Genomic DNA, 11,703 nt, shown 5'->3' on the forward strand with positions numbered 1-11,703 from the left:
TGCAAATTATTTATATCTATATCATATACACCTTTAAATGTAAATAAACATTGAGTCAGTATTTGGGAATATGGGCATAGATTTGTCCATACTGCTTCCTGCTGATTGAGGGTGCTGTTAAACAGATCTTTCATGGTATATCCTGTGTGCTAGGTTCATCTCAGTCAGCAGTTGGGTAAAGTAATTTTTTGAGGGTATTCAGGGAACCTTTCAGGGGGACATGATTTATCAAACCATTTTGGTCTGGAAGCAATCCACAAGTTCTCATCTGTGAAAACAAAAGAAGAACCTCTTTTCCAAACAACTTATCCTTAGACCCAAATTCTGAAGTCAAGATACCTTTATAATATACATGCTTATTTAGTTTAGCAGCTCATACAATGAAAAGTCTCCCTGTACTTAGCTCCTTCACAATCAAAAATTCAAAGAAAACAATAACATACATAATCCAGACTCTCTGTGAATTTTCCATCTTTACATGGCTCAATTTTCTTTATTCCTTTTAATCTATGACTGTCTTTACACTGTCTCTTTAAAGACTTTTTAAAAACCATTTACTTCTTTTCCAACTCTCTATAATCTTTTTCTTCTCTCTTTCAAGCCTGTGTACATTTATCCAACACTGTTAGTCATTTAGAGTTCTTTTGTGTCTGAATATTGCATTATGTGTAATTCTTTAATGTCCAGGAGCACTTTTGCTTTGTGCTTTTAAAATGCTAAGTGCTTAAGAATCTAAGCTGTGACATTACTAGGTCAAATACGGTACTACCTTCTGGCCCCACCTAGTCCAGCATGGTGGAGCTGCTTGCACCTCTGAGAGCCAAGCACACTGCCCTTCTTCCAGGCACACAGCAGGTCCACATTGCCCTCAAGCAAACTACAGCAGTCTGCTCACAAACCCCATTCAAAAACTTGTCTCCTGAAAGAGCCAGAGGTCGTGCTGACAGCACATCCAAGAAAGTCTGCATTTCAAAACAGCATGGCTTTTTTTTCTGCTGCTGCTGCTGAGTCAGGAAAACCTCTTTTAAAAGAGCTGTGGCACAGTGCCTGCAAACAGCAAGAAGCTGTTTTAAACTCTGTTTTTTTTTTTTTTTTGTCTAGAATTCCTTTTCATGCCCTCTCGGGTTTTACTTGGATTTAGTTGACCACGTGGGCACCAGTCTTTAGGAGGAGGGCCTGCTGTTCTTCCGGTCACCAGGGTAGCTTAGCCCCAAAATAACCACACAGAAACTGTGTTAATTAAATCACTGCCTGGCCCATCATCTCTAGTTTCTTATTGGCTAATTTTTACATCTTAATTTAACCTATTTCTATTAATCTGAATATCACCACAAGGCCATGGCCTACCAGCAAAGTTCCGGCATGTGTGACTCTGGCAGTGGCTCCATAGTCTCTCTCTCTCTCTTTCTCTGCCTTCCTTCTCCCAGCATCGGTTCTGTCTTCCCTGCCTACCTAAGTTCTGCCCTATTATAGGTCCAAAGTAGTTCCTTTATTAACCAATGAAAGCAACACATAGACAGAAGGACCTCCTACAACAGATCTCCCATGCTATTTGGTAGATAGAATTAATATAGTAAAAATGGTAATGTTACTAAAAGCAATCTATAGATTCAATGCAATGTTCATCATACCCCAGCAAAATTCTTCACAGACCTTGAAAGAACAATGCTCAACTTCATATGGAAAAGCAAAAAACTCAGGATAGCCAAAGTAATCCTGTATAATAAAGAAACTTCTGGAGGCATCACAACCCCTGACTTCAAACTCTACTACAGAATTACAGTACTGAAAACAACCTTGTATTGGCATAAAAACAGACTGGAGGACCAATGGAACAGAATTGAAGACCCAGAAATTAATTCATACACCTATTAACACCTGATTTTTGACAAAGAAGCTAGAAATATACAATGGAAAAAAAATCATATTCAACAAATGGTACCGGCATAACTAGATATCAATATATAGAAGAATGAAAATAGATTCACATCTATTTCCAGGCATAAAACTCAAGTCCAAATGGATCAAAGACCTCAATATAAAACCAACCACAATGAACCTTATAGAAGAGAAATTGAGAAGTACACTTGAATGTACTGACACAGGAGACCACTTCCTAAATATAACCACAGTAGCACAGACACTTAGAGAAATCATCAATAAATGGAACCTCCTGAAATTGAGAAACTTTTGTAAAGCAAAGGACACAGTGAACAAGACAGATTGGGAAAAGATCTTCAACAACCTTACATCAGACAGAGGACTGATCTCCGAAATACACAAAGAGATCAAGAAACTTGACATCAAAAGAGCAAACAATCAAATATAATAAAAATTGGGGTACAGACCTAAACAGATACCTCTCAACCATCAAATTTCAATTGGCTGAAAGACATTTAAGGAAATGTTAAACATCCTTAGCCATCAGAGAAATGCAAATCAAAACAACTCTGAGATTCCATCTTACACCTGTAAGAACAGCCAAGACCAAAAGCACTGATGATAGCTTATGCTGGAGAGGTTGTGAGGTAAGAACTTCTCCATTGCTGATAGGAGTGCAAACTTGTACAGTTGTTCGGGAAATCAATATGGTGATTTCTCAAAAAATTAGGAAACAATCTACCTCAAGTCCCAGCTATATCACTGTTGGATATATACCCAAAAGATGCTCAATCATACCACAAGGACAAGTGCTCAACTATATTCATATCAGTATTATTTGTAATAGCCATAACCTGAAAACAATCTTGATGTCCCTCCACCAAAGAATGGATAAGTAAAATTTGGTACATTTACATGATGGAGTACTACACAGCAGTAAAAAATAACAACATTTTGAAATTTGCAGGCAAATGGATGGAGCTAGAAAACATCATATTGAGTGAGGTAACCCAGACACAGTAAGACAAATATATTATGTACTCACTCATAAATGGCTTTTAGACATCAAGCAAAGAAAAACTAGCCTAAAGTTCACAATTCCAGAGAACATGGGCAACAAAGATGACCCTAAGCGAGACATGCACAGATCTACATAGGAAGGTGAAAAAGACAAGATCTCTGAGTAAATTCGGAGTGTGCAAATAAAAAGAAAAATGAAGCAGAGGAGAGGAGAGAAAGGAAGGGGAACAGAGAAAAAGGTATAGATCAATAAAAACAATTAAAAAAGAAAAAAATAATCTAGTATGAATTAGCACCTTGCACATAAGAAGGTACCAAGAAAACAAGAAACTGACAAGAGTGACTGAGGCTCCTCTTTGGAGCCAGGGTAACCTGATTTTTCTGGATAATACATTCAGCAGCCAAGCTGAGGTGGCAGTAGATGGTGTTGACCTATTTAGTTAGTGTCAGTGCTGAAGGGAAGGCAGAGCTGGAGAAACTGTAGAAAAATCCCTGTCCAGGGCTTCTCCTTCCAGCACTTTAATGCCTTCTTGAAGGCCAAAGACATTTTTGGGCCTTATGTAATGTGACTGAGAGAAGCACATCCCCGATAGTCTTCTGCCTCCTAAGGCCATGGATAAAAGCTTTTTCCTATCCATTCCTCTTTCTGAGAGTTCAAACGAAATGCAGAAAAATGGCTTAGATACTAAATAGACACCTGAGTTCTTTCTGCGAACTCATCACTCACTATTCTTAGGAAAGAATTTTATGTCATAATTCACTTCTGAAATTATACATATTGTAGTTTAGAAATGTCCAAACTATTGTTCAGTGCACTACCCTTCAGAGTAAAAATAAACACATAGAGAATGTAAGTTTCTGACAATGGCTGAATTAATAAGTAATCTTGATTAAAATAATATGTAATAGGAGCATTAAGTTATGCTCAGCATTTCTTGTATTCAAATGCTGACAGGGAATCTCCTGGTTGGGTAGTTTTCAATTTGAGAAGTTTATGCTGTCTAGAAAAAAAATTGAAGTGGCTAGACAGAAAAAATGAGCTAGGTTTGAAATCTACAGTGTCTAGAGATACAAGGCGTATACTGGAATGGACTGTGGGCAGCAGGCCTTCTACCGTGGGGCCCTGGCAGGATTGTTGTGCATCTAGAGAAGATTAACTGTGAGTTTATCTGAATGTTCTTCAAGGCTATATATGTGCAAGTTCTTGGCCAAATGAAACAACCAAACACACAGCTGGAAGTGACAAATGAGATTCCCAAGGAACAAAGTTTTTTTTCCTAAAACAAAAACTTCCTAAGGGTCCTTGGTAAAGAATGGAATAATGACAGGTAATGTCAGCTGGGGAGTTGTCAGGTTAGTGTGGACCGTGTGTTAGTAGGTCCAATTCCTACGGTATTATGCAGATGTTCTTAGGCTAAAGGACGTTGTGATTCCCTTAAAATTTGTAGCCCCTAAGTATAACTATAGAGACTGTGTGGTTTCCTGATATCCTTACGCCATTGAGTACCCCTCCCACTTCTTGATATATAGATTCATTTGTTTGTTTATTATAGTGTTCCCATAAACTTATGGCCCAAGGAATGGGAAGCAGAAGATGAGAGGTTAATTCTTCCCCTGACAGTCTCATATCAATGACTGCCATTGCGAGGCTGAATAACTACACGGGGTGGGTAACTGCTACTCTGGTGCTAAATTATGCAGCAAGTTATCTGTGCAAGGTTTCTGTGAAACTCTCTTAAGTCAGTACGGGATCTCTTTCTCCCCAGGCTCCTCTGCCTTTGAGAGTAAAATTTAAATTCTTTGTAGTATGGTAGGTACGCAAGAAATAAGACTGTGTTCACATTAGTGACAAATAACAATTGAATAAAATCAAGGTTTTTTGAAAGATTTTCCTTATCTTACTGCTTGGTGATAGTCTGTTAACATTTTTGACCTTGGTTTTGTTTCATTTGAAAATGTTTATGTATATGCGTATTTATATGTATCTGTGTGATTGTATACGCAAGTTCTCATATGTGAGTGGTTGTGTTTGCTTTTGTCCATGGACAGAGTTCAGAACAGGGCATTGCAGCTCTCAGTTCTGGAGTTAACGGTTCTGTATGGTGTGTCTGGCTTTTTGCACAGGTAAGGAAATCCAAGCTCCAGTTCTCATGATAAACAGCACGTGCCCTTAACCTGTGAGCTACCTCTCACAGCCGGTTTCCTTTCTTAACTGTAATTTTTCTAAAACCTTTGTAAGCATACAATTTCATAATCTGCCTTTTAAGCCATTACAGTCTCTGTATTGTAAGTATTGCAACCTAACAATTTAATAATTATATTGTATTAGAATTTACTTACTAATTTATCCATTGTGGGAATCTTGAATGATTTCTGACTTATCTACTCTAAATGATTTTGCAATGAACAATTGTGTGTTTCAGATGCCTATAAGCCACAGTGTATACATCTCCATACATACATATCATAATAACACATGAAATACTTCTCTGAAGAATAGTGCATGATGAACTCGCTGAAGGCTTTCAGACTTGAGAACCCCTTATTATAGAGTAGGTATAGCAAATAAGTGCATAAAAATTCTATTGCATTTTGCATGCTTTTATTTGATTATTATTGAGAATAAACTATCATAAGGTTTTATTAGACATATATTTTGCTTTTTTGTTTTTCCAGGGCTAAAGTCCAAACCTCTGGTTTTGAGATTGACATAAGCAAGCTCTAATACTGCTCGCAAGCATCAGTTCATATTTCCTGTCTTGTTAGTTGTCAGATCCGAGGCCAATAAAAGAAGTGAGAGAATGGGCTTTGAGAAAATAAAATGCCTGTGCCATGGTTCTTCCACTCTGTTCTCAGTACTCGTGATTGATTACTATTGTTGTTACTACAGTCTTACTGTTTTTCCGACTATCACCAGCCCAATTTTCTCCAACTATCCTCTTGGCTGGGTGGGCGGTTGATTGATTTGTCACATCTTCTCTTTTGCTGCTGCCGAAAAAAAATTCTGTTTATGACCTTAACTTTCTCATGATTTCAACCATGACCTGAAAGAAAACAACTTTCTTCTTCTTCAATTTAAAACTGTACCAGAAGACGAACACTGCATTTTCTCTCTCATACGAGGAACATAGCTTCAATCTTTTCCTTCTGTGTTGTTAGCATGGGGTAAAGATGGAAATGAGGAAGCGAGAAATGGGTCATTGGCAGGCAGATGCATTTAGGGAGGAGGGGTGGTAGACTGCAGGTAAAATAAAAGTAGATGAGCAATATTGGTGCCAAAAGGTACAAGTAGGTAGTGAAGTAATGGGTCTGTGGAAATGGGAGGTTAGGGAAGGATGTAAGCAAAATGAAGCGTGCATGAAATAGCTACATTGGAACCTATGATCTTGCAATCAAAGTAAAAAATTCAATAAGGACAGAGTGAAGTATATGTAATGTGTAAAGAGCGTGGGTGAGCACAAGGAACTGAAGCTTTCAGCCTACTGAAAGGGACTACGGTGTGGTAGCCAAAGCTGAGGGAGCATGATGAAACCCCACAGGTTTGAAACCGAATTAAAATACATTTATCTTTTAAAAATGAGTTTGACAGAAGTACCTCCCACTTTAAGAAATAATGGTCCACCCGGAAAGAAATGGGTTACTAAAAGGAAATCTCACTGGCAGGCAAAGGTTATCTCTATATAAGTTATTTGTCAGAGAGTCCCCAGTGATACCCCAAATAATACAGGTTATTGCCAGTGTTCTTGGTTGTCATCCATAACCACCCCATAAGTGTATTTCTGAAGAAACTACACATTTTCATTGTAGGACATGCAGAAATATGCCTTGACTTGCCTGCTAGCTTCCGTAGTGCTGGAAGATACTGTCTAAATGAGCTGTCAGGTGAGAAAGGATGTTAATATTTTTTATTCAGCACTGGATCTTGCATGCTACAGTACTGACTTGCAAGGCAAGGTGTGCTCACGGGTGCAGATGTGGCAAGACTGTGTATAGGTGTAGGCAGCCTCCCTCTTCATAGGATTGAAGCTTTTCCACAAGATGAAGTTTTTGTCTGGTGCTGTAAATACGGTGAAAATCCACCACAATAGAGAAGAACCTGGTGATTCTATTTTTATAAATGGTAATGTTATCTGCGACATTTCCACCAAATGCCTTTCCTCAGGGCTCAGGGAGACTGCAGAAAAGGAATGTGAAAGAGTGTAACACTCAAAAGGGACAGAGGACACTGTGGAAACCAGGCCCTCTAAATCAACATGAGTGAAACTCATATGCACATATAGAAACTGAGGTCCCAAGCACAGGGCTTTGTGGGTATGTACCAGGTCCTCTTCCAGTTTAGCATTTTTATGGGATTCCTAAGTGTGTGAATGAATGGGTCTTATTTTTGTGCCTTCCTTCTCTTGGGCACAAAAATAGCTCTTTTCCTTCTGTTTGCTTGTTTTGTCCAATTATAATGTGTTAGTTTTTGTTTCATCTTATTATATTTTGTTTTATTTTTCCCTTAGAAGACTGTTTATTTTCTAATGATAAAAAGGGAGTCGATCCAGATGGGAGGAGAGATAGGAACTGGGAGGAAGAGAAGGAGGAGAAACCACAATCAGAGCATATTTGTGTTTGCAAAATAAACTATTTTTTTCAGTAAACAAAACAGGCAAGGAACTATGAAAACTGGGCAGAATTATCAAAATGACTAGTTTTGGATGGACCCAATTCTACCATAGAAATAGAGAAAAGGACACCAATAAAATAAAATAAAATGTGTCCCAAGTGCTACTGAGCCAGAAAACATACCAGCATCAAGTATGCTTCAGTCAACAGTGTGCACTCCAGGCTGGTTGAGAGGAAAGCTAACAAGAATGAGGCTTTTGTTCTTACCTAGATGATGTGGGTATGCCATATAGGTGTCACTGTGTTTCATGTAAACATGGAGAGTTTGGAGCAAATCCTTAGTTCTTTCCTAGACTCTGGATCACAATGGGTTGATGGGGACTGACAGACACTGCTGAAGAATCTCTGCTGGGAGAAAAATCCACTGAAGGAGAGTCTGAAGACAGGAGTACAGGAACATTGGACTTTCCACTGAAGATTTAGCAATTATATCTGTACCAAATAAGGTAGCTTCAAAGATCATCTGTGATATAGCTATACCACTCATGAGCAAACATCCAAAGAACTCTATGCATGTATGAAAATTTCAAAAACTATTCTTAATTATTTCTCTTAGTTTTTGAGATTATGATAAAATTATATCATTCCTCTTTCTCTTTCTTACCTCCTTGACCTCCTGTTTAATCTTCCTCACTTCCTTTCAAATCATAGTTATTTTATTAAAGGAGGAAAAATGTCTATTAAATATTTAAAAAATGTTTATCATCATTAGCGACTAGGAGAATGCAAATCATTGATATTTAAAATATTTTCAAATTATTTCTTCTATTTGTTGAGATCATTGTATCGTTACATCATTTCTCCCTTCCTTTCTTACCTCTAAACCCTTTCATAAACCCTAAACCCTACCTCCTTGCTGTCTTTCAAATTCATTGCCTCGTTTTTTTTACTAATTGTTGTTACACACACATACATGCACATATATTCCTGAATACACACACACACTCTCTCTCCACTACAGTCTGTGTAGTCCATATAACATTTCTTACATGTATGTTAATAGAGCTCTTCCAATAGATACATCTACAGGACACTTCTACATACAAGGCCTGGGGATTATTTCAGAAGAGATTCTGGGAAAATGTAAGAGCTAAGAATCAGGGAGTTTTCTGTGATATTGTGTTTCCTAGGAATTTCAGAAGCGTATCCATAAAGTCTCACAGTATGACTGGCTAAACATGGGCTGAGCAAGGACAACCACAATAGGCATGCTACTGTGGACAGGGGAAATCCCAGGTGGTCTCACCCCTACACTCACATATTTTTTCAATTGAGTAGATTGTTTGAATTTAACATTCACCCTTTTGGGTGAATGATTTGATTCATAAACCAAAGGTTATTTAACAAATACCCCAGTTCACGTCTATGACACTTCCCTATGAGTTAGTGTTATGAGCATTGTTCTTGAAGGTCTTAGGCTGTTGATCTGGCTATTGCCATTGATCTGGGTGGCCTACCAGAACTACACTGTCAGAATATTGCTAAATGGGTCTGGAGAGATGGATCAGTCATTAAGAGCATTGACTGCTCTTCCAGAGGAACCAAATTCAATCCCCAGCACCTACATGGCAGTTCACAATTATTAATTGTGTAATTAACTCCAATTACAGGCTATTACACATCCTTTTCTGACTTCCACAGGCATGCACATGGTACATAGATATACATGTAGGCAAAACAGCTGTGCACACAAAAATAGAAAAAATAAAACAATAAAAAAGTGTTAGCACTGAAGATATCACCTACTTTGTTTGTAGCACAAAGTGAGAAATGAAGCTGGAAGTGAGCTGCAGTCTTTCTTCCCTGGCTAGCTTTTAAGGTGCCAGAAGTTTCTGTTAGGCTTCTAGGGGAGAAATGTCATCAGTGGTCTTACCCAGCAGTGGTATAATCAGCTACAAATCTTGATACAACCATGGCATATCTGTTATGTTAGGAATCAACCACTTTCTGATTTGGTTTGAGGCCTACTCCAAAAAAGTTCCCTTGCCTGGAGGATGTGGGCCCTATGGGAAAACCTAACACTCTTGTTTCTCTAAATAGAAATGTTGTCAAACTGGCTTCTCAAAATTTATGTTTATACCTAGGCTTGGTCAATAGTATACTTATTTTTGCTGTGGGCAGGAGTTGATGCAGAAAATTATAGTTGACTGAATTGCTGAGATTAAGCGACTCTTGAGTCTTCAGCATTAAGCATGGCATTTTTATCACCCCACGAGGTAGTTTGAATGTAATTGACCCCCGTAATCTTACAGGGAGAGGCACAATTAGGAGGTGTGGCTTTGTTGTAGTGAAAATGGTCTTGTTAGAGAAAGTGTGTCATGGTGGGAGTGGATTTTGAAGTTTCCTAAACTCAGGATATTGCCCAATGTCTCAGTCAACTTCCTGTTGCCTGTAAGATATAGGATTCTCAACTACTATTTTAGTAGCAAGTCTGCCTGTATGCTGTCATGCTCCCTATCATGATGATAATCAATGAACCTCTGAAACTATAGGTAAACCACCCCAATTAAATAGCTTTTATTGGTAAGAGTTGTCATGGTGTCTTTTCATAGCAATAAAAACCATAACTAAGACAGAAGTTGGTACCAGGACCAACTGTATTGCTGTGGTGGACCTGACCATGTTTTTGTTTGAAGGAATATGGACCTTGGGACTGTGGATTAGAAAAGCAGTTGAATGCTTTAAGGCTTTAACTGTTGCTTAATGGGCAATACTAGTAGGATCCTGGAAGACAGTGGTGTTGAATGTGATTTGATAAACTGTTGGGGGTTTGCTCAACAGGTTACAGGGGGTAAGAATTTTAGTGTGTTGCCTAGAGATCATTCTTGTGATAATTTGGTAAGAAAGTAACTGTTTTTTGTCCTTATCTGGAGAGTCTACTTGAAGATAAAGTGAAGAATTTGGTATTAATTCCATTGGCAGAGGAAATCTCAAAACAGTCTAATATACACTCTGTTGTGCGGTTATTAGCATTACGTCTGATGAAGATTTATAACAAAAAGGAGCACTCTGAGGCAGGCAAAATATTTGAGGAAGAAAAGATCACCAGAAAGTGGAATGGAGCTAAGTCCTGTGTTTAAGGAGATAAATGGATTAAGAAGTGGAATAAAGGGAGTGGTGACCCCAGGGCAAAACCTCACCCAGGAAAATTTACAACTTGTAAAAAGGAACTAAAGAAAGACACATTCAGAGAATCTGGTTGGATCGCGTGCTCGTTCAGTCCCAGTTCAACTGGCCTTGGTAAACTCTCATTAGATCCGTCCCCTTGTATCAGTGGGTGATCACATCCCTCGCAGTCCTTATTTCCTTTTTCATTTTCTTCCTCCTTCTGCTCCTCATCTGAAAAGCCATTGACAATGGCACTGGGACTTGTTTCCTCTGCATATACTGGATTTTGTGGATCCAGTCCATCCGGACACTCACCTTCCTGGACCTGGAGGGAGGGGGGGAGGAACTTGAACTTCCCACTGGGCAGGAAACCCTGACTGCTCTTAGGGATGGTGAGGGAGGAGGAGAGGGAGTGGGAGGAGTGGGAGGGTGGTGGGAGGAGGGGCGGAAATGGAAACTTTTATAATTTAATAAAATTACAAAAAAAAGGAACTAAAGAAAAGCTTAAAGCCTGGTGTCATGGGGTACACCTTTAATCCCAGCGCTGGGGAGGCAGAGGCTCGAAGATCTCTGAGTTTGAGGCTAGCCTGTTTTTCAGAGCAAGTGTCCTGACAACCAAGTGTAGGCAGTGAAAGACAGGAAGCTGGTGAAGATACCATTGAATGAGGGGGCCATGTTCCAACCCCAGTAAGCGGTAGAACTTGGCAGCTTCTGCCACATAGCTCTGGGCTTAGAGTTAAGGATAGAAGGAAGAAGTTATGGAATAAAGCCTCTGAGTCTAGACAAGTGTCTGGGGTGTCCTTGAATGGAGGCCATTGCATGAAGCTATGAAGTTGAAGCCTGGATTGTCTTTGAGACTCCAAGACATTAGAGATGCTAGAGTCATAGGATAACTGCTGAGGAGAGCTTCTAACAGGGAGCGGAACCAGCCCAAGAGAAAGAAATGTGTTGCAGTTAATGAAGCTAAATGGAATTGGAGTTCTGAAGAACTTTTTGACACCAGACATGGAGATGCAGAGTTTGGCG

The sequence above is a fragment of the Myodes glareolus genome, chromosome 4 (assembly GCF_982192425.1).
Source record: "Myodes glareolus chromosome 4, mMyoGla1.1, whole genome shotgun sequence".
Lineage (NCBI taxonomy): Eukaryota > Metazoa > Chordata > Mammalia > Rodentia > Cricetidae > Myodes > Myodes glareolus.